The sequence below is a fragment of the Pseudoliparis swirei genome, chromosome 13 (genome assembly GCF_029220125.1).
Source record: "Pseudoliparis swirei isolate HS2019 ecotype Mariana Trench chromosome 13, NWPU_hadal_v1, whole genome shotgun sequence".
Taxonomy (NCBI): domain Eukaryota; kingdom Metazoa; phylum Chordata; class Actinopteri; order Perciformes; family Liparidae; genus Pseudoliparis; species Pseudoliparis swirei.
Genome location: NC_079400.1, coordinates 21,712,625 through 21,732,936, shown reverse-complemented (window position 1 = coordinate 21,732,936; position 20,312 = coordinate 21,712,625). Strand labels below are relative to the sequence as shown.

Here is a 20,312-nt window from a genome sequence, read left to right as displayed (position 1 = left end):
GGAGGTGATGAGTCATGTAGTGGAGGGTAGGGTATGGGGTGGAGTCATGTGGGTTAGGAGTGAGTCATGTCGTGGAGGGTGCAGGGGAGTCATGTAGTGAGGTGGTGCAGGTGAGTCATGTAGTGGAGGGTGGGGATCGGAGTGAGTCATGTGGTGGAGGGTGGGGTAGGTGAGTCGTAGTGGAGGGGGTGCAGGATTGGGGTCATGTAGTGGAGGGTGGGGTATGGGGTAGGTCATGTGGTGGGTGGGGTATGGGGTGGGTCATGTGGTGGGGTATGGGAGTGGGTCATGTGGTGGAGGGTGGGGTGTAGGGTGAGTCATGTGGTGGAGGGTGGGGTAGGGTGAGGTCATGTGGTGGAGGGTGGGGTATGGGGTGAGTCATGTAGTGGAGGGTGGGGTATGGGGTGAGTCATGTGGGAGGGTGGGGTATAGGGGTGGGTCATGTGTGGAGGTACAGGAGTGAGTCATGTAGTGGAGGTTCATTCAAACGTGTTCTCCTTCCTGCAGACTAAGCGTCTCGAACGTTTGTCCAGAAGAACTGATGGAGGTGGTTCTGGGCTCTCTGGCCCGGGTCGGTTCCGGATGAATAACTTTGAGTTTTGGACGTTTTTCTCATTTTTTGATGTGTTCAAGTCGTTAAATATTCTCTTCTAGTTTCTTGTCCAGTCTGCAGGAGCCTTCCGCCCCCTGGCGGCCGCTCCCCACACCGCAGCGGAGCGTCTTCTTCATGAGAATGAAACATGGACGTCTCGTTGCTGTTGACTCTCCATGAAGCTTCCGGCCTGAGGTCAGCTGATCATGGAGGCGTGGAGCTGACGTCTGATTGGATGAAAGCTCCCGTTACAATGCTGCCGGATGGGAGCAACAGAGGAAGACAACAAGACAATAAGACAATACAAATTAAGAAAATAAAGTTATTAATTTTATATAACGACATCTCTATAACGCTGCTTCCGGCTACCGCTGCAGCGCAACGTCAGAGGACTTCCGGGTTACCTGATACTCGCAGGCCGGTGATCAAAGGGTTATGTTTACTGTGGACAGATGACGTCAGTGTCAGCTGTTCCTCGGGCATGCGCCCTCCGCGTGCACGCGCGTGTGTGCGGATGATTCAGCAGCTCGCGCAGCAGAGAGCAGAAAGCAGCTGGTGCTCTGCGCACGTGCACCTCGGACCGTCTCCTCGCGCCAACCGACCCGTTCCCGTAGATACCGTCTCACCTGGCCGGTGAGCCCGTGCAGGTGACCCGTCTAACGCGGAAACCCCGGAGCCTCGGGCCGCGGAGACAGGCCGGAGCGCCGCCGCAGGGGGCCGCTGCATCCGGGTCCTTCTGGGTGTGAGGAGCTGCTGCCTCCTCGGGAGTGAACCGGAAACATCCTCCTCCCGGACCCCCACCGGAACCCAACCGAACCCCCACCGGGACCCCACCGGAACCCAACCGGCTCCGCGGGTAACATTTCCGCGTTTTTCCATCTGATGCTCCCCGACAGGTGAGAGTCGTCCGCCGCGCGCAGCCTAGTGCTGGTTACTGTATGTATCTATAGAGAGATATATATATATATATATATATATATATATATAGAGATATAGATACATGTGTGTGTGTGTGTGTGTTTACCGACACATACACACGTTCACCGTTATACGTCATCAATCTACCGGGATGGTACTGGCTCACTGAGTGTTGATGAAATGACGTCACTGATAATAAAAAAAATACGAATGAATACATTTGTTGTTGTTGCAAAATGTATGTTTGTTTTTTATTTTGTATATATATTTAAAAAATATATATATATTTATTTAAATATATATAGCATTTAAAAAATAATAATAACAATATATATATAAATACATATTTTGTATATATATATAAATATATTATATATATTTTAAATGAATGATTTTATTTTTGAAGGTAGGTTTTTAAAAATTTAAAATGTATTATACCTTTTAAGTATGATCTCACACACACACACACACACACACACATCACATGTTGAAGGTCATATTTCACGTGCTCAGCTTATTTCTTCGTATTTACCGTGATGAAGGTTCTTGGGTTCTTGGGACTCGTCATGTGTCGGTTCTCCCCGCCGTGGATATCCCAGAATGCTTTGTGTTCACGAGGAACCGCATCGGTCTCCAGAGCAGCTCCATCCACTGCCCTGTCTCCGAGAACCTCAGGTGTGTGACGGTGGAACGTTGACACAAGACATCCAGAGAACCTGAGGAACCACCTGGTCCACAGGCTTCAGGTCCTCTGGTTCCTCAGGTCCTCTGGTTCCTGAGGTCCTCTGGTTCCTCCGGTCATCTGGTTCCTTCGGTCATCTGGTTCCTCAGGTCCTCTGGTTCCTCAGGTCCTCTGGTTCCTCCGGTCATCTGGTTCCTTCGGTCATCTGGTTCCTTCGGTCCTCTGGTTCCTCAGGTCCTCTGGTTCCTTCGGTCCTCTGGTTCCTCAGGTCCTCTGGTTCCTCAGGTCCTCTGGTTCTTCAGGTCCTCTGGTTCCTACGGTCCTCTGGTTCCTCAGGTCCTCTGGTTCCTCCGGTCCTCTGGTTCTTCAGGTCCTCTGGTTCCTCCGGTCCTCTGGTTCCTCCGGTCCTCTGGTTCCTCAGCTCTGGTTCCTCAGGTCCTCTGGTTCCTTCGGTCCTCTGGTTCCTCAGGTCCTCTGGTTACTCAGGTCCTCTGGTTCCTTCGGTCCTCTGGTTCCTCAGGTCCTCTGGTTACTCAGGTCCTCTGATTCCTTCGGTCCTCTGGTTCCTCAGGTCCTCTGGTTCCTCAGGTCCTCTGGTTCTTCAGGTCCTCTGGTTCCTCAGGTCCTCTGGTTCCTACGGTCCTCTGGTTCCTCAGGTCCTCTGGTTCCTCAGGTCCTCTGGTTCCTCAGGTCCTCTGGTTCTTCAGGTCCTCTGGTTCCTCAGGTCCTCTGGTTCCTTCGGTCCTCTGGTTCTTCAGGTCCTCTGGTTCCTCAGGTCCTCTGGTTCTTCAGGTCCTCTGGTTCCTCAGGTCCTCTGGTTCCTCAGGTCCTCTGGTTCCTCAGGTCCTCTGGTTCTTCAGGTCCTCTGGTTCCTCAGGTCCTCTGGTTCCTTTGGTCATCTGGTTCTTCAGGTCATCTGATTCCTTTGGTCATCTGGTTCTTCAGGTCCTCTGGTTCCTTCGGTCCTCTGGTTCCTCAGGTCCTCTGGTTCCTCCGGTCCTCTGGTTCCTCAGGTCCTCTGGTTCCTTCGGTCATCTGGTTCCTCAGGTCCTCTGGTTCCTCAGGTCCTCTGGTTCCTCAGGTCCTCTGGTTCCTCAGGTCCTCTGGTTCCTCAGGTCCTCTGGTTCCTCCGGTCATCTGGTTCCTCAGGTCCTCAGGTTCCTCAGGTCCTCTGGTTCCTCAGGTCCTCAGGTTCTTCAGGTCCTCTGGTTCCTCAGGGAACGCCGCTGCTCTTGGTTCATGGTTCCAGACTTTGGACCCGTTTGGTTCCGTTCTGGCCTTTTCATTCTTCTTCCTCATAGGTTTCCAGTTCTCTGCTGGTTTTGGTTCTGTTTCCTGGTTCTGTCCTCTAGATCTAAAGCCCCACGTTCTCCTGCTCTGCAACTAGAGAACACCGGACCTTCGGTTCTCTGGTTCTGTCTTGTAGTTCTCTAGTTGTATCTTGTAGTTCTCTGGTTCTGTCTTGTAGTTCTCTGGTTCTGTCTTGTAGTTCTCTGGTTGTGTCTTGTAGTTCTCTGGTTGTGTCTTGTAGTTCTCTGGTTCTCTCTTGTAGTTCTCTGGTTGTGTCTTGTAGTTCTCTGGTTGTGTCTTGTAGTTCTCTGGTTGTGTCTTGTAGTTCTCTGTTTGTGTCGTAGTTCTCTGGTTGTGTCTTGTAGTTCTCTGGTTGTGTCTTGTAGTTCTCTGTTTGTGTCTTGTAGTTCTCTGGTTGTGTCTTGTAGTTCTCTGGTTCTCTCTTGTAGTTCTCTGGTTGTGGCTTGTAGTTCTCTGGTTGTGGCTTGTAGTTCTCTGGTTGTGGCTTGTAGTTCTCTGGTTGTGGCTTGTAGTTCTCTCTTGTAGTTCTCTGGTTGTGTCTTGTAGTTCTCTCTTGTAGTTCTCTGGTTGTGTCTTGTAGTTCTCTGGTTCTCTCTTGTAGTTCTCTGGTTGTGTCTTGTAGTTCTCTGGTTCTCTCTTGTAGTTCTCTGGTTGTGTCTTGTAGTTCTCTGGTTCTCTCTTGTAGTTCTCTGGTTCTCTCTTGTAGTTCTCTGGTTGTGTCTTGTAGTTCTCTGATTCTATCTTGTAGTTCTCTGGTTGCGTCTTGTAGTTCTCTGGTTGCGTCTTGTAGTTCTCTGGTTCTGTCTTGTAGTTATCTGGTTGTGTCTTGTAGTTCTCTGGTTGTGTCTTGTAGTTCTCTGGTTGTGTCTTGTAGTTCTCTGGTTGTGTCTTGTAATTCTCTGTCTTGTAGTTCTCTCTTGTAGTTCTCTGGTTGTGTCTTGTAGTTCTCTGGTTGTGTCTTGTAGTTCTCTGGTTCTCTCTTGTAGTTCTCTGGTTGTGTCTTGTAGTTCTCTGGTTCTCTCTTGTAGTTCTCTGGTTGCGTCTTGTAGTTCTCTGGTTGCGTCTTGTAGTTCTCAAACATCCCACTTGGTGAATTATTGATCTACAAAGAGAAGAACACAGAGAGATTCACGTTCCAGTTCATGATCTCCGTCGCTGACGGTTCTCTGGTTCTACTTGTGAGTCGTTCTCTATCTGATTTATTAATATTAATACTATAACTTTATGGAACACTCAGCTCATGGGTCTAGAGGTCCAGAGGTCTGAAGGTCCAGAGGTCTAGAGGTCTAGAGGTCCGGAGGCCTGAAGGTCTAGAGGTCCAGAGGTCTGAAGGTCTAGAGGTCTGAAGGTCCGGAGGTCTAGAGGTCCAGTGGTCTAGAGGTCTAGAGGTCCAGAGGTCCAGAGGTCTAGAGGTCCAGAGGCCGACAGGGATCTTGTTTGTTTTGTGGCAGGAAGTGTTTGTTGAATCTGTTCCTGATCTAATCATCATCACCAGGATGTGGTCTTAAAGGGACAGTACGTCAAAGTGAGTCCAACACAAACAAACAAACAACAACAACAAACAACAAACCCTTTGGATTGGATTTGGTTAACACTTTTGTTTCCACGTTAACAGATGAATTAGAGTTATGCGAGTACTGGTAGAAGTATACCTTTACCAGGTACTAATACCTTTACCAGGTACTAATACCTTTACCTGGTACTAATAACTTTACCTGGTACTAATACCTTTACCTGGTACTAATACCTTTACCTGGTACTAATACCTTTACCAACAGCCTCACTGTGTACTAACACCTTCACCAGTACTAACACCTTCTGGCACTAAACCCCCTTACCAGGCACTAACAGCCACCAGGTACTAATACACGTCTACCTGGTACTAATACCTTTACCTGGTACTAACACCTTTACCAGGTACTAATACCGTTACCAGGTACTAATACCTTTACCTGGTACTAATACCTTTACCTGGTACTAATACCTTTACCTGGTACTAATACCGTTACCAGGTATTAATACCTTTACCTGGTACTAATACCTTTACCTGGTACTAATACCTTTACCTGGTACTAATACCTTGCGCTCTCCAAGACTGCTTTGACTCAACAGACTGGGGAATGTTTAAACAGGCAGCCACATACAACGACCACACAGACATTGGGGAGTACACAGACACTGTTACTTCTTACATTAGCAAGTGCATTGATGATGTGACCCATGTAAAGACCATCACCACTCGGGCTAACCAGAAGCCGTGGCTAACAGGGGAAGTCCATCGGCTGTTGAGGACTATGCACTTTATATTGTCTATATGTTCACAAGTTTTTTACTATTTTTGCACTCTATGTTGTCTATATGTTGCACAATTCACTTTATGTTGGACAGAAGAGAAACGCAATTTCGATCTTCTGTATGTTTGCACATATGGAAAATTGACAAATAAAACTGACTTTGACTTTGACTTTGACCAGGTACTAATACCTTTACCTGGTACTAATACCTTTACCAGGTACTAACACCTTTACCAGGTACTAATAACTTTACCAGGTACTAATACCTTTACCAGGTACTAATACCTTTACCAGGTACTAATACCTTTACCAGGTACTAATACCTTTACCTGGTACTAATACCTTTACCAGGTACTAATACCTTTACCTGGTACTAATACCTTTACTATGTTCAGGTGACCACGTAACTCATGACCTTTGAACTTCCCCGTCTCCCTGAGGAGTTATCAGAGGATCAGTGTGACGCAACAGTGTCATAAATCAATAAATCAGAATCGCTATATATATAAATAATATATATATTTTATATCTATATATATTACATAACATTCATTTAGCCAACGCGACTTACAATCCTGTGACATTCACTGTAGAGCAGCTACAGGGAGACACTCAGGGTGGAGTGCCTTGCTCAAGGACACATCGACTAAGGCAGGGATCCAACCTCCAACCCCCTGATATATAATATATCTATCTAAATATATGAATGTCTCGCTCTCTCTGAATGTGTTCTTTCATCCTCTGAAGTCACATGCTTGTGACTGTACGGTGGCCCGGAGCGGCCAAACCACTAAGGAGCCTCATCAGAGCCCCGTGCGCCCAGACAGCTGCTAGTGCTGCTGCTGCTAGTGCTGCTGCTGCTGCTGCTGCTAGTGCTGCTGCTGCTGCTGCTGCTGCTAGTGCTGCTGCTGCTGCTGCTGCTGCTGCTGCTGCTGCTGCAGTGCTGCTGCTGCTGCTGCTGCTAGTGCTGCTGCTGCTGCTGCTAGTGCTGCTGCTAGTGCTGCTAGTGCTGCTGCTGCTAGTGCTGCTGAAACCGCTGCTGGCAACTGCCGCCGCTGCTTAACAGCCAGTGCAACGCTGCGCAGTGCCGCTGCCGCCGCTGCCGCCGCTGCAACGCTGCCGTTAACGCTGCCAGTGCCAGCTGGCAACGGCTGCCGCAACAGTGCTGCTGCAACGCCGCTGCCAGTGCCAGTGCTGCTGCTAGTGCTGCTGCTTGCTGCTGCTGCTAGTGCTGCTGCTGCTGCTGCTAGTGCTGCTAGTGCTGCTGCTGCTAGTGCTGCTAGTGCTGATGCTGCTGCTGCTGCTAGTGCTGCTGCTGCTGCTGCTAGTGCTGCTGGTGCTGCTATTTTGTTAAGTGTTTTTTATTAATGATCCCTGCACAGCGTTGTTGTTGTTGTTGTTAACGTCAGCTGTAGACATGTTGAGAGCCGAATGGAGGCCATTAAATCAAATGTTATTTCCTAATCAGTGATCTCCGTCTCCAGCTCCTGGTGCTCCGTGTCTCCATGTTGAAGGGGGCGGGGCCTGATGTCAGCCCCTCCCACTATGCCCGCCATGGTCTCTAGGCTGCCCCGGTTCGGCTTCAGGCCCAAACCCGCCACGCCTTCCAGCGCCACGCAGACGGGTCCGGTCACCGTGGCGGGCGCCGCCACGCGCCTGACCAACGGGTTCTACCACCACCCCGGGCCGGCGGGGGTCCACGGCGGTCTGACCGCGGCGGCCGCCAAGCAGAATGGCTTCCCCCGAGGGCCCGCCGCCATCTCCGTGAGGTGGAGGGAAGCCCCGCCGGCCGAGGACGAGCGGCGCCGAGGGAAGGGCGTGACCGCCGGGCAGAACCGGCCCGGTACCGACGCCCAGCAGCATCCATCCCAGAAGACGACCGCGGTGGGGCTCGGCTCCAGAGCACTTCCCGCCCCTAAAGGCGGTTCTGTCGGTTCCAAACCGAGCCAGACCCCCAACGGTACCTCTGGTCCAAAGTCCACGGCCGGGACCGACGGTTCCCCGAAGCAACCTCACGGCTTCGTTCGTTCTGCCGGGTCGAGGCCCGGTTCTGGTCCCGGCTCTCGATCTGGTTCCCCGATGCAAAAGAAACCGCCGGCCAACCGCTGCCGGTCCAGTGACAGTCTGGACCCGGTTCTGGCCGTCCAGCTCGTCGAGAGCGACCGCATCCGGTCCCGCAGCCTGACGAGGTCGCGGCTACCCCCTCACCCTGCGCCTCCCCTCCTCCCGCCTCCCCACCAACACCCGGTCCTACGCCATGAGCCGAGCTCCCTCCCCGTTGGCTCCGCCCACAGGCCGCTCCGCGAAGCCTCCCGGTAGCACCAAGACCCCCGAGGGAGGAGGCGGGGCCAGACTTCAAAGCTTCCCCCACTCGGCCTTGAAGAAGCCCCTCCTCTCCAGCCTCGGCCCCGCCTTCAAGCCCAGCGGCATCAGCTACAGGCTGTCGCGGCCGGCGCTCATCAAGCCCCGCCCCTTCCGAGCAACGGCCAATGAGGACGGAGGAGGACAGGAAGTGAAGCGAGGCTCGAGAACCTCGGTGGACACGCCCCTGACCACGGAGAGCAGTCCGGGTACGAGAACCGTGTCACATGTTCATCTCCTGGCATCCTCTGATTGGATCTTACTCCTTCCTCTGTTCTTCCTCCAGAGCGCCCCCCGGAGGCTCCGCCCCCCCAGATGTCCGTGGCGGGGGGGTCTCTGGAGGACATGTCCCTGTCCTCCAGCGTCTCCAGTCAGGAGTTCATGGACGACCTCGACGCCCTCGGGAAGGACCGCCGGCTCTGCGGAGGGGCGTCTCTGGGGGGCGACTCGGGGCTCGACCAATCACGTGCCAGGTCGGACGAAGACGAGGCGGCCGTGGTTGGGGGGGTCGCGACGCTCTGCTTCCTGGACGACGGCGTGGACTGGGCCGCCGTGGCCGGTGAGTTCTCTGACCCGGCGGAACAGGAGAGGAAGTCCTGAGTCCTGAGCGCCGTCCTGTTCCCTGTGCAGGTGGGCCAGGGGGGGGCCGGCTGACCCGGGTCCCCCACCGGAGGAGCTCCAGTCAGGTGGACGACCGCGAGCAGGTAACTATATCACCACGTCCTCACGAGGACTTCATGTCCCAGAAGCCCCGGCGGCCTGAGCCTCCGCGTCCTGTGTGTCCTCTGCAGGGGGGGTCTTCCCCCGACCTGTCCCCCTCGGACAGCTGCGGCTCCGGGGGGACCTACATGTGGGACGAGGAGGGCCTGGGGCCACTAGGGGGCGCCACCGCCATCAGCAACGCCGTCATCGCCACCCGCCACGGCGGCAGCTTCGACTCCGACCTCAACAGCATCGTGAGGAGTGTGTGTGTGGCTCTCTGGCTCCCTCTGGTGTCTCCTCGGTGAACTGCAGCTCCGTCTGTCCCTCAGGACGTGTTGGACGACCTGGACTCGTGTGACCTGGACGACGACGACCTCATGATGGATGAAGAGCTCCCTGAAGACGCCTCGCTGCAGGCCGGTGAGTGTGTGTGTGTGTGTGTGTGTTAGGCAAAATGTTAACCAACAGCTCCTAGTTTATCAATGGTGATGATGATACTAACACTGGCCGTCGGCCTCCAGAGGGCGGCGGCCTCGCCCACATGGCTCAGTGGAGGAGGAGGCAGCTCTGCTGGGGAACGCAGGACGGCGACTCTGACGGGTGAGAAACACGTAGAGACCGTTGAGAGAGGAAAGGTCAAAGGTCAGCGAACAACAGCCGTGCAGAGGTTCTATGTCCTGAATGCATCGCACCAAAGGATTCATGTGTGAGCAGCCGGAGCTGGAAGGTTAAAGGTCAGAGGTCAAGGTCACAGATGAAGGTCTTCTGGCTCCAGGATGAGACGATTCAGACGTCGTGTGAAATGTTAAAGATAGAAGTCAAAGTTGTAAGAATGAATGTTCAAGATTTTTATTGAAATTACCGACTGCAGTGTGTGTTTAAGGTAGAAGCCTACCCACAATGCATCATGTCCGTCGCCCCCTCAGTGACTTCCAAGGCTACAAGCTCGCTGAGGATTCTAGGAATAAGCGGACGGATGGAACCGGGGACACGGACCTCATTCTGGACCTCTGTCCCCCAAGGTGAGGAAAACAAACGCACTCCCAGGGCCTCTTATTTATATGTTGGTTATTTGACTCCACAGGCTGCGTTCTACGCTGGTCCCTGAACGTCTCGCCCCCCCCCCCCAGGTCTCCGTCCCCTGGTCTGGGTCTGGACGTGGAGGAACTGGCTGAGGACTGTTGTGAAGTCCGATCCCAGCTGAAGTATCTGCAGAGCGTCCTGCTGCAGGCGAGAGGGGTAACGTGTAGTAATAACATGTTAATAATGTGTTACGTGTGGTAAGAACATGTTACGTGTAGTAATAACATGTTAATAATGTGTTACATGTGGTAAGAACATGTTGTGTGGTAATAACATGTTAATAACATGTTACGTGTAGTAATAACATGTGTTGTAATATGTTAATAATATGTTACGTGTGGTAATAACATGTTAATAATGTGTTACATGTGGTAATAACATGTTGTGTGGTAATAACATGTTAATAACATGTTATGTGTAGTAATAACTAGTGCTGTGAAAAATAACGCGTTAATTCAATTACAGGTTTAACTAGTTTTTTTTTTAAACGCATTTAACGCATGCGCAGAATGAGCTTCCAATCCGTCTATTGTTGGTCGTCGGGACGAAAAGAAAGTCACTTGCAAAATGAGCTTCCAATGCACCACTTCAACCTGAACTCTGTCCGCTCTCATGCAGACGGTCTGTTCATCGGTAATGATCCTTCCGCAGGTTCACCTCCGGAAACCTTGTGACGACTTTTACTTCCCAGATCAGGGTCTCAACACGTCGATCGCGACCTGCCAGTCGATCGCGGCGTAGTGTCGGTAGATCGCATGACATTAAAGAGATTGGCCCGCCCCCTGACATGTTCTCTAGAGCACGTCTTTGTTCATTTATTAAACTAAACGTCTGTTGTTGATCGTATCTCCACAGCAGCATGTCATTTCTGTCTCTTAGCGTTGCGTTCACAAAGCTCGATCTCCGTCTCGCGCGCCACAGAGCTCCGGCGCGCGCATCGGACCGAGCAAAAAAAGTCACTTGTCAATCTGTCCACCTGTCCGGGCGGTGAGGTTTCAGCTTTGCAGCGGTGTCCCCGCCGTCCCTTTCATCACGGCCCAGTTCATGAAGAAAACCCACACAGTCAGTTTACCTCAGCAGCTGCTAGAGGAAGACTAGAGCCTTTAGATTGTATCATGAGTGGGTTAATGGTTGACAAACAAGAGAAACATGTTCTGTTTAACCCTCCTGTTACCTTCATTTACTAACATATTTTACCCTCGGGGTCAATTTGACCCAACAATTAAAACCTCCAGAAAATTATTAAATTAATATTGCTTCCCAAGTTTAAGTGTGAGGTACTTTATGTTTGTTTGTTGACTACCTAAATAGCCCTTTAAATAAATAAAAAAGTTGATATTTCTGATATGTTTGACACAGTGAAAAACAGCCTGGGGTCAAATTGACCCCAAAGAACACCGACATTAAACATTGAATGGGGTCAAATTGACCCGAAAAGGTAACAAGGAGGTTAAACATTCTGTTTAGGATGAAGATGTATTAATGTTCCATATGGAAGAAAACTGCTAAATAACTGCTGAGTTGCAGCACCATTGTATAGAAGAATGTATAAATGTATATATCCGTCTTTTGTCATAAATCTCTGTTCTCACAAAATATACCGAGAATATCGGTAATATGTGATTAATCACGATTAATCCACAGAAACCTGTGATTAACCCGATTAAAAATTGTAATTGTTTCACAGCCCTAGTAATAACATGTTAATAATATGTTATGTGTGGTAATAACATGATAATAATGTGTTGCGTGTGGTAAGAACATGTTAATAACATGTTACGTGTAGTAATAACATGTTAATAACATGTTATGTGTTGTAAGAACATGTTAATAACATGTTACGTGTTGTAAGAACATGTTACGTGTAGTAATAACATGTTAATAACATGTTATGTGTAGTAATAACATGTTATGTGTAGTAATAACATGTTAATAACATGTTACGTGTAGTAATAACATGTTAATAACATGTTATGTGTAGTAATAACATGTGTGGTAATAACACGTTAATAACATGTTACATGTGGTAATAACATGTTAATAATATGTTACGTGTAGTAATAACATGTTGTGTGGTAATAACATGTTAATGTTACGTGTAGTAATAACATGTTAATATGTTACGTGTAGTAATAACATGTTACGTGTGGTAATAACATGTTAATAATATGTTACGTGTAGTAATAACATGTTAACATGTTACGTGTAGTAATAACATGTTAACATGTTCCGTGTAGTAATAACATGTTTGGTAATAATATGTTAATAACATGTTACGTGTCGTAATAACATGTTAATAACATGTTAAGTGTGGTAATAACATGTTAATAATAACTTGTTAATAATATGTTACGTGTAGTAATGACATGTTACGTGTGGTTAAAACATGTTAATAACATGTTACGTGTGGTAATAACATGTTAATAACATGTTACGTATTGTAATAACATGTTACATGTGGTTAAACATGTTAATACTAACATGTTAATAACATGTTACGTGTGGTAATAACATGTTAATAACATGTTAAGTGTGGTAAAAACATGTTAATAATAACATGTTAATAACATGTTACGTGTCGTAATAACATGTTAATGTGTTACGTGTAGTAATAACATGTTATGTGTGGTTAAAAACATGTTAATAACACGTTAACATGTACATAACAGTTGTCGTAACACGTTGTTGTGGTAACGGGGTGTTGCAGTAACATGTATGTTGTCCAGGAGGAGGACGTAGACGATGACACGCTGACCACAGACACTCTGAGTCCTGAGACCTGTGACTCCTCCCACAACACGCAGGTTTGAACCGTCAACCTTTATTTAAAGAGTTAATGTTAACAAAGTTTAAATCTGCTTCTTCTGTTATAAGATCTGTTGTTCACTAGAATGTCTCTGTCTCTCTCTGTCTCTCTCTCTGTATCTCTCTCTGTGTCTCTCTCTCTGTGTCTCTCTCTGTGTCTCTCTCTCTGTATCTCTCTGTCTCTCTCTCTCTCTCTCTCTCTCTCTCTCTCTCTCTCTAGGTGCAGGATCTCCTGCAGGAGGTGCAGCAGCTCAGGGAGGACCTGAGGAGCCGGGACCGAACCATCGCTCACCTCACCCTGCAGCTGGTCAGTGTTACTTCTTCTTCCTCATCTTCATCTTCATCTCGATGTTGTTAACGGCGCCGTGTGTCCCCTGCAGGCTGTTCCCACGGCGACCACCGGGTGTCATTGCCAGGAGACGACGGGAACGACTGACCGACACACACAGACGAGTCTGAAGGAGAGAGAGAGCACTGTGAGACACACACACACACACACACACACACACAGAGACACACACAGAGACACACACACACACACACAGACACACACACAGAGACACACACACACAGACACACACACACAGACACACACACACACACACACACACACACACACACACACAGACACACACACACACACACACACACACACACACACAGAGACACACACACAGAGACACACACACACACACAGACACACACACACACACACACACACACAGACACACACACACACAGACACACACACACAGAGACACACACACAGAGACACACACACAGAGACACACACACACACAGAGACACACACACACACACACACAGACAGACACACACACAGACACACACACAGAGACACACACACACACAGAGACACACACACACACACACAGAGACACACACACAGACACACACACAGAGACACACACACACACACAGAGACACACAGAGACACACACACACACACAGACACACACACACACACACACACACACACACAGAGACACACACACACACACACACACACACACACACACACACACACACAGACACACACACACACAGACACACACACAGACACACACACAGAGAGACACACACACACACACAGAGACACACAGACACACACACACAGAGACACACACACAGAGACACACACACACAGAGACACACACACAGAGACACACACACACACACACAGACACACACAGAGACACACACAGAGACACACAGAGACACACACACAGACACACACAGACACACAGACACAGAGACACACACACAGACACACACAGACACACACACAGACACACACAGACACACACAGAGACACACACACAGACACACACAGACACACACACAGACACACACAGACACACACAGACACACAGACACACACACAGACACACACACAGACACACACAGACACACAGAGACACACACACACAGACACACACACACACACACACACACACACACACACAGAGACACACACACAGACACACACAGACACACACACAGACACACACAGAGACACACACACAGAGACACACACACAGACACACACACAGACACACACAGAGACACACACACACATACAGACTATTGTCTCCTCTATGTCGTCTCCTCACCTCTGTTGCCTCCTTCTCTCGGTCCCTTCCTCTATATCTCCTCCTTCTCCTCCTCCCTGTGTCCTCCTCCTTCTCCTCCTCCCTGTGTCCTTCTCCTCCTCCTTCTCCTCCTCCCTGTGTCCTCCTTCTCCTCCTCCTTCTCCCTGTGTCCTCCTTCTCCTCTTCCCTGTGTCCTTCTCCTCCTCCTTCTCCTCCTCCCTGTGTCCTCCTTCTCCTCCTCCCTAGGCCTTCCCTCCTGCTCCTCTCCTCTCTCCTCCCTGGCAGTACCAGCGCTCCAGGCCTTACCGGCTGAGGCCGAAGCCCAGCGCCCCCCCCCACCTGGCTCGGAGAAGTGAGTCCTGTCGGGGCGCTAGTTAGTAGACTAGTGATGGGTTAGTTAGTATGGGTCAGGCAGTTCATAGACTAGTTAGTAGACTAGTGATGGGTTAGTTAGTATGGGTCAGTCAGTTCATAGACTAGTTAGTAGACTAGTGATGGGTTAGTTAGTATGGGTCAGTCAGTTCATAGACTAGTTAGTAGACTAGTGATGGGTTAGTTAGTATGGGTCAGTCAGTTCATAGACTAGTTAGTAGACTAGTGATGGGTTAGTTAGTATGGGTCAGGCAGTTCACAGACTAGTTAGTAGGTTGGTGATGGGTTAGTTAGTTACATTATGGGTCCGTTAGTAAGCTAATAGACTAGTTAGTAGGTTATTTATGGGTTAGTTCGTAGGTTAGTCAAATTATGGGTCAGTTAGATAGTTAATATACTAGTTAGTGTGTTAGTTATGGGTTAGTTAGTAGGTTAGTTACATAATGGGTCAGTTAATAAGCTAAAAGATGTGTTCGTAGGTTGGTTATGGATTAGTTAGTTAGTAGGTTAAGTATGGGTTAGTTAGTAAGTTACATTATGGGTCAGTTAGTTAGTTCATAGACTAGTTAGTATGTTAGTGATGGGTTAGTTAGTCGGTTAGTTACATTATGGGTCAGTTAGTTAGTTATGGGTGAGTTAATGAAAAGGTCAGGATGTCTGAGGACAGAAGTCTCTGACGTCTCAGCGCTACACAGTTGTGTGTCTCTGTTATTGTCTTCTAATCGTCCTCCTCTTCCTCTCTGTCTCTTTGTCTCTTCCTCTCTTCCTCTATGTCTCTTCCTCTCTGTCTCTTTGTCTCTTCCTCTCTTCCTCTCTGTCTCTTCCTCTCTGTCTCTTCCTCTCTTCCTCTCTGTCTCTTCCTCTTTGTCTCTTCCTCTGTCTCTTCCTCTCTCTCTGTCTCTTCCTCTTTGTCTCTTCCTCTCTATCTCTTCCTCTTCCTCTCTCTGTCTCTTCCTCTTTGTCTCTTCCTCTGTTTTTCTGTCTCTTCTTCCTCTTCCTCGTCCAGGAGTGGAGATTTTAGTGCTTTACTTCAGTGACACATCGCGGTACGGTAGCTTCTTTTTATATATTCACCCCTCTGCCCCCCCTCTCCTCATCCTCATCCCCCTTCCTTCATCTATTGATTTCCAATTGGGTGACCTCATGATGACATGTGACCACATTGATGACCTCATGATGACATGTGACCACATTGATGACCTCATGATGACATGTGACCACATTGATGACCTCATGATGAAATGTGACCACATTGATGACCTCATGATGAAATGTGACCACATTGATGACCTCATGATGACATGTGACCACATTGATGACCTCATGATGACATGTGACCACATTGATGACCTCATGATGACATGTGACCACATTGATGACCTCATGATGACATGTGACCACATTGATGACCTCATGATGACCTCATGATGACATGTGAACACATTGATGACCTCATGATGACATGTGACCACATTGATGACCTCATGATGACATGTGACCACATTGATGACCTCATGATGACATGTGACCACATTGATGACCTCATGATGACATGTGACCACATTGATGACCTCATGATGACATGTGACCACATTGATGACCTCATGATGACCTGTGACATTGATGACCTCATGATGACCTCATGATGACATGTGACCACATTGATGACCTCATGATGACATGTGACCACATTGATGACCTCATGATGACATGTGACCACATTGATGACCTCATGATGACATGTGACCACATTGATGACCTCATGATGACATGTGACCACATTGATGACCTCATGATGACATGTGAACACATTGATGACCTCATGATGACCTCATGATGACATGTGACCACATTGATGACCTCATGATGACATGTGACCACATTGATGACCTCATGATGACCTCATGATGACATGTGACCACATTGATGACCTCATGATGACATGTGACCACATTGATGACCTCATGATGACAAGTGACCACATTGATGACATGCGACCACATTGATGACCTCATGATGACATGTGACCACATTGATGACCTCATGATGACAAGTGACCACATTGATGACATGTGAGCACATTGATGACCTCATGATGACCTCATGATGACATGTGACCACATTGATGACCTCATGATGACATGTGAACACATTGATGACCTCATGATGACCTCATGATGACATGTGAACACATTGACAACCTCATGATGACATGTTACCACATTGATGACCTCATGATGACAAGTGACCACATTGATGACATGTGACCACATTGATGACCTCATGATGACATGTGACCACATTGATGACCTCATGATGACATGTGAACACATTGATGACCTCATGATGACATGTGACCACATTGATGACCTCATGATGACCTCATGATGACATGTGAACACATTGATGACCTCATGATGACATGTGAACACATTGACAACCTCATGATGACCTCATGATGACATGTGAACACATTGGTGACCTCATGATGACCTGTGAACACAATGATGACCTCATGATGACCTCACGATGACGTCATGATGTTTATGTTTGTGTATCTTCTTTTTAACAGTCTCAGATATTTAACGCCTCCAGCCAGGATGACCAGGAGCCATTGACGATCCAAGCTCCGCCTCCAGCTGACCCTTGCTCCGCCTCCTTCCGACCCCAGATCCCCGCCAGCGGCTTCCTGCACCGCCCAGACGACCACGTGACCGAGGGAGCAAAGGGAGCGAGGAAGGAGGAAGGGGAGAGGAAGGAGAGGAGGAGAATCCCCCACAGGTCCCTGCAGCCCCCCCAGCCCTCCTTGCTCCGCCTCTTCACGTCTCAGACCTCCAGACCGCCGGCCGCCGCCACCGAGGACGGCGAGGGCGCCCAGGCTGCTGCCTCGCGACCCCGAGAGCAGCGAGGTCGAGGTCAAGATGGCGGCCTTCACCGCCGGCTTGTCCCGCCTCCCCAAGCCAAAGAGCCACTGAGCCGTCGGAGAACCGGACTTCCTGTCTCCTGAATGCTGATTCTGAGGTTGAAATATAGATGTTAATTTATTTATGGTTAATATTTGCGCACTGAGAATAAAGGTTGACACTTTATTTTGAAGGTCCCGTCGTGATGGGAGACTTTAACGTGTTTTAATGCTTTGAGAAGTTTGAAGAAGATTTCAACGTTAAATTAAATGAAGATAATATTCCAGCAGGACTTTAAAATAATTAAATGTTTATGAATTATTAGATTTTCAGTAAAAACTAAATGACCTTTTGGTTTTTCACCTCCAGTTAGGAGAACTTGTTTCACTGACTTCCTGTATGACTGAACTACTTCCTGTCTGACGGACTTCCTGACGGAACTACTTCCTGTCTGACAGACTTCCTGTTTGACTGAATTACTTCCTGTTTGTCACACTTCCGGCCTGATTTCCTGTCTGCATGCCTTGACTTCCTGCCTGATTTCCTAACCTGACTTCCTGTCTGATTTCCTAACCTGACTTCCTGCCTTGACTTCCTGCCTTGACTTCCTGCCTGATTTCCTAACCTGACTTCTTGCCTGACTTCCTGCCTGACTTCCTAACCTGACTTCCTGCCCTCATGCCTTGACTTTCTGCCTTAACTTCCCGCCTGCCTGACTTCCTGCCTAATGTTGACTCGTGGTTTACTTCCATGATTACTTTAAAAGAGGACATAGTGTGAACGCCTCCTTCCTCCTCTTCCTCACTGACAGCCATGTAAATAACTCTAGGGCCATGAAGGTCGACTGAAGAGGTCAAAGGTCACAGGATGCGTCATCCCAACACGCGGGCAGCGAGTCCTCTTCTCGTGTTAGTTTGAGGACATCAGAAGTATTTGTACTTCATAGAGAAGCAAACAGGAAGTACTTCCTGAACTTCAGCTGAAGGGAGACGCAATATGCAATAAAAGATATGCAACGTGTTTATATCTAAATATATTTAACAAACACAGATGAGATCCTGCGTGAGACATCAGATCTTAATATTCATAACCAACAGGTGTGAGAGCAGCAGCTGACGGCCGGGAAATCATTCGAGTCTCTTTATCGCTAAACGGACGAAACATTGACGCTGCTCTTCAATTCACTTGTTGTTGTTGTTGTTGTTTATTACTCGACCGGTGTCACAAACATGTATTTATTTATTTGTTTCTTGGTCTTACCGCTGTGTGATTCTCTGATATCACAATAAAAGCCTTCCAGAGAGCTCATGAAGGCTTTTATTGTGAAACTGTGCAGGAAGTGGCCGAGTCGTTGACGGAAGCTTCGATAACAAATGAAGCGTAAACAAAGACGGCTGTGTGACGTCCGCTCTGGACTTTCACAAAAAGATGCGTGTGTTTCACATTTCATTGGGTTCTCTGGTCTCTACGATATCCACTCTGCTGTTGTTTTGGGCGAATGCTTTTATTCTGAAAAACTTGAACGATGGATATTTAATGTGGTTTTGTTGAATTTTCAATGTGTGCAATAACTTATTGATGTGCTACACTGTACAAAGTCTTCCCCACTGTCATTATTATAATTATGGTTAGAATTATTATTCTGATTCTGATGTTCTCTGTCCGTTCACGCACTTTAAAGACTTTAAAGTCTTCAGCTCCGTTTGATTTGATGGATTTGGGTTATGACGTAAATACCTGTTGATTGTTTCCCGTGACATCACTTCCTGTTTTGGTGTTGCAGGATGTTGTGATTGGCCGACACGGCTCCCCGCTGCTCACTGGCTCATATTTATTGTCCTCTTCTGTGATTGGCTGAGAGCCTCTCTGACGCTGCTGAGAGGCTGAACGCTGGAATAAAATTTACCTTCAGAAAGAAATGATTAATTTTGTTGAGTTTTGATTCGCCGATCAGAAATGTGTGCGATTGTTTTTGTGATTTAAAAATTATCAATTTTTATTTTCACAAGAAAATATTTTATCGGAAATTCAAAAAGTTAAAAAGTTATGTCCTTCATATCTAAAGAAAAACTACATTTACTTAATGTTATTTTAAAGGTGGATAAATGTTCAGGAAGTAAAGCTTCTATACAACCAGAGGAGTCATTTACGTGTTTTATTTTAATTTTTACCCAAAATTTTGAACTTGGGGAAAGGGGGGATTTATCCCCCAAAACCAAAAATTTGGCAAGTTTGCGGCGGGAAAATAGCCAATGAAGATGAAATTGCTTTAAAATTCCTTGGTGTTTTTACCGACGTCCCCCAATGTTAAATATGTTTTTTTTTTTTAAAAACCCAGCCAACTTTTTAAACCTTTTTTAAAACAAAAAGTTTTCCCAACCCTTTAAACCCCTATTAAAAATTTTTTCACTTTTATTTTTTTTTAAAAATTTTTTGGGGGTTTTTCCCAAAAATTTTAGGGGTTTTTTAAAAAAATATTGGGAATAAATTTGGAAATTAAAGCCCTAATTTTTTAATTACATTGAATCTATGCCCAAGCGTTTTGGCTTTGTTTTAAAGCTAATTCACCTTTGGGAAAATATTTCCCAGGTTATGGCAGAAAGCCAACACATCGCTATTTTTCTGAACTAGCTTCTAATTACTTTTTTGGGTTTTTGGCGGAAATGGTTTTTCTGATTT

The 20,312-nt window shown here is 47.6% G+C and overlaps 1 pseudogene; it reads left to right on the top strand.

Annotated features, from left to right (window-relative positions):
* Positions 1–589: 589 nt before the first annotated feature.
* LOC130203733 (serine-rich coiled-coil domain-containing protein 2-like) lies at positions 590–19,555 on the top strand (annotated as a pseudogene).
* Positions 19,556–20,312: the final 757 nt, after the last annotated feature.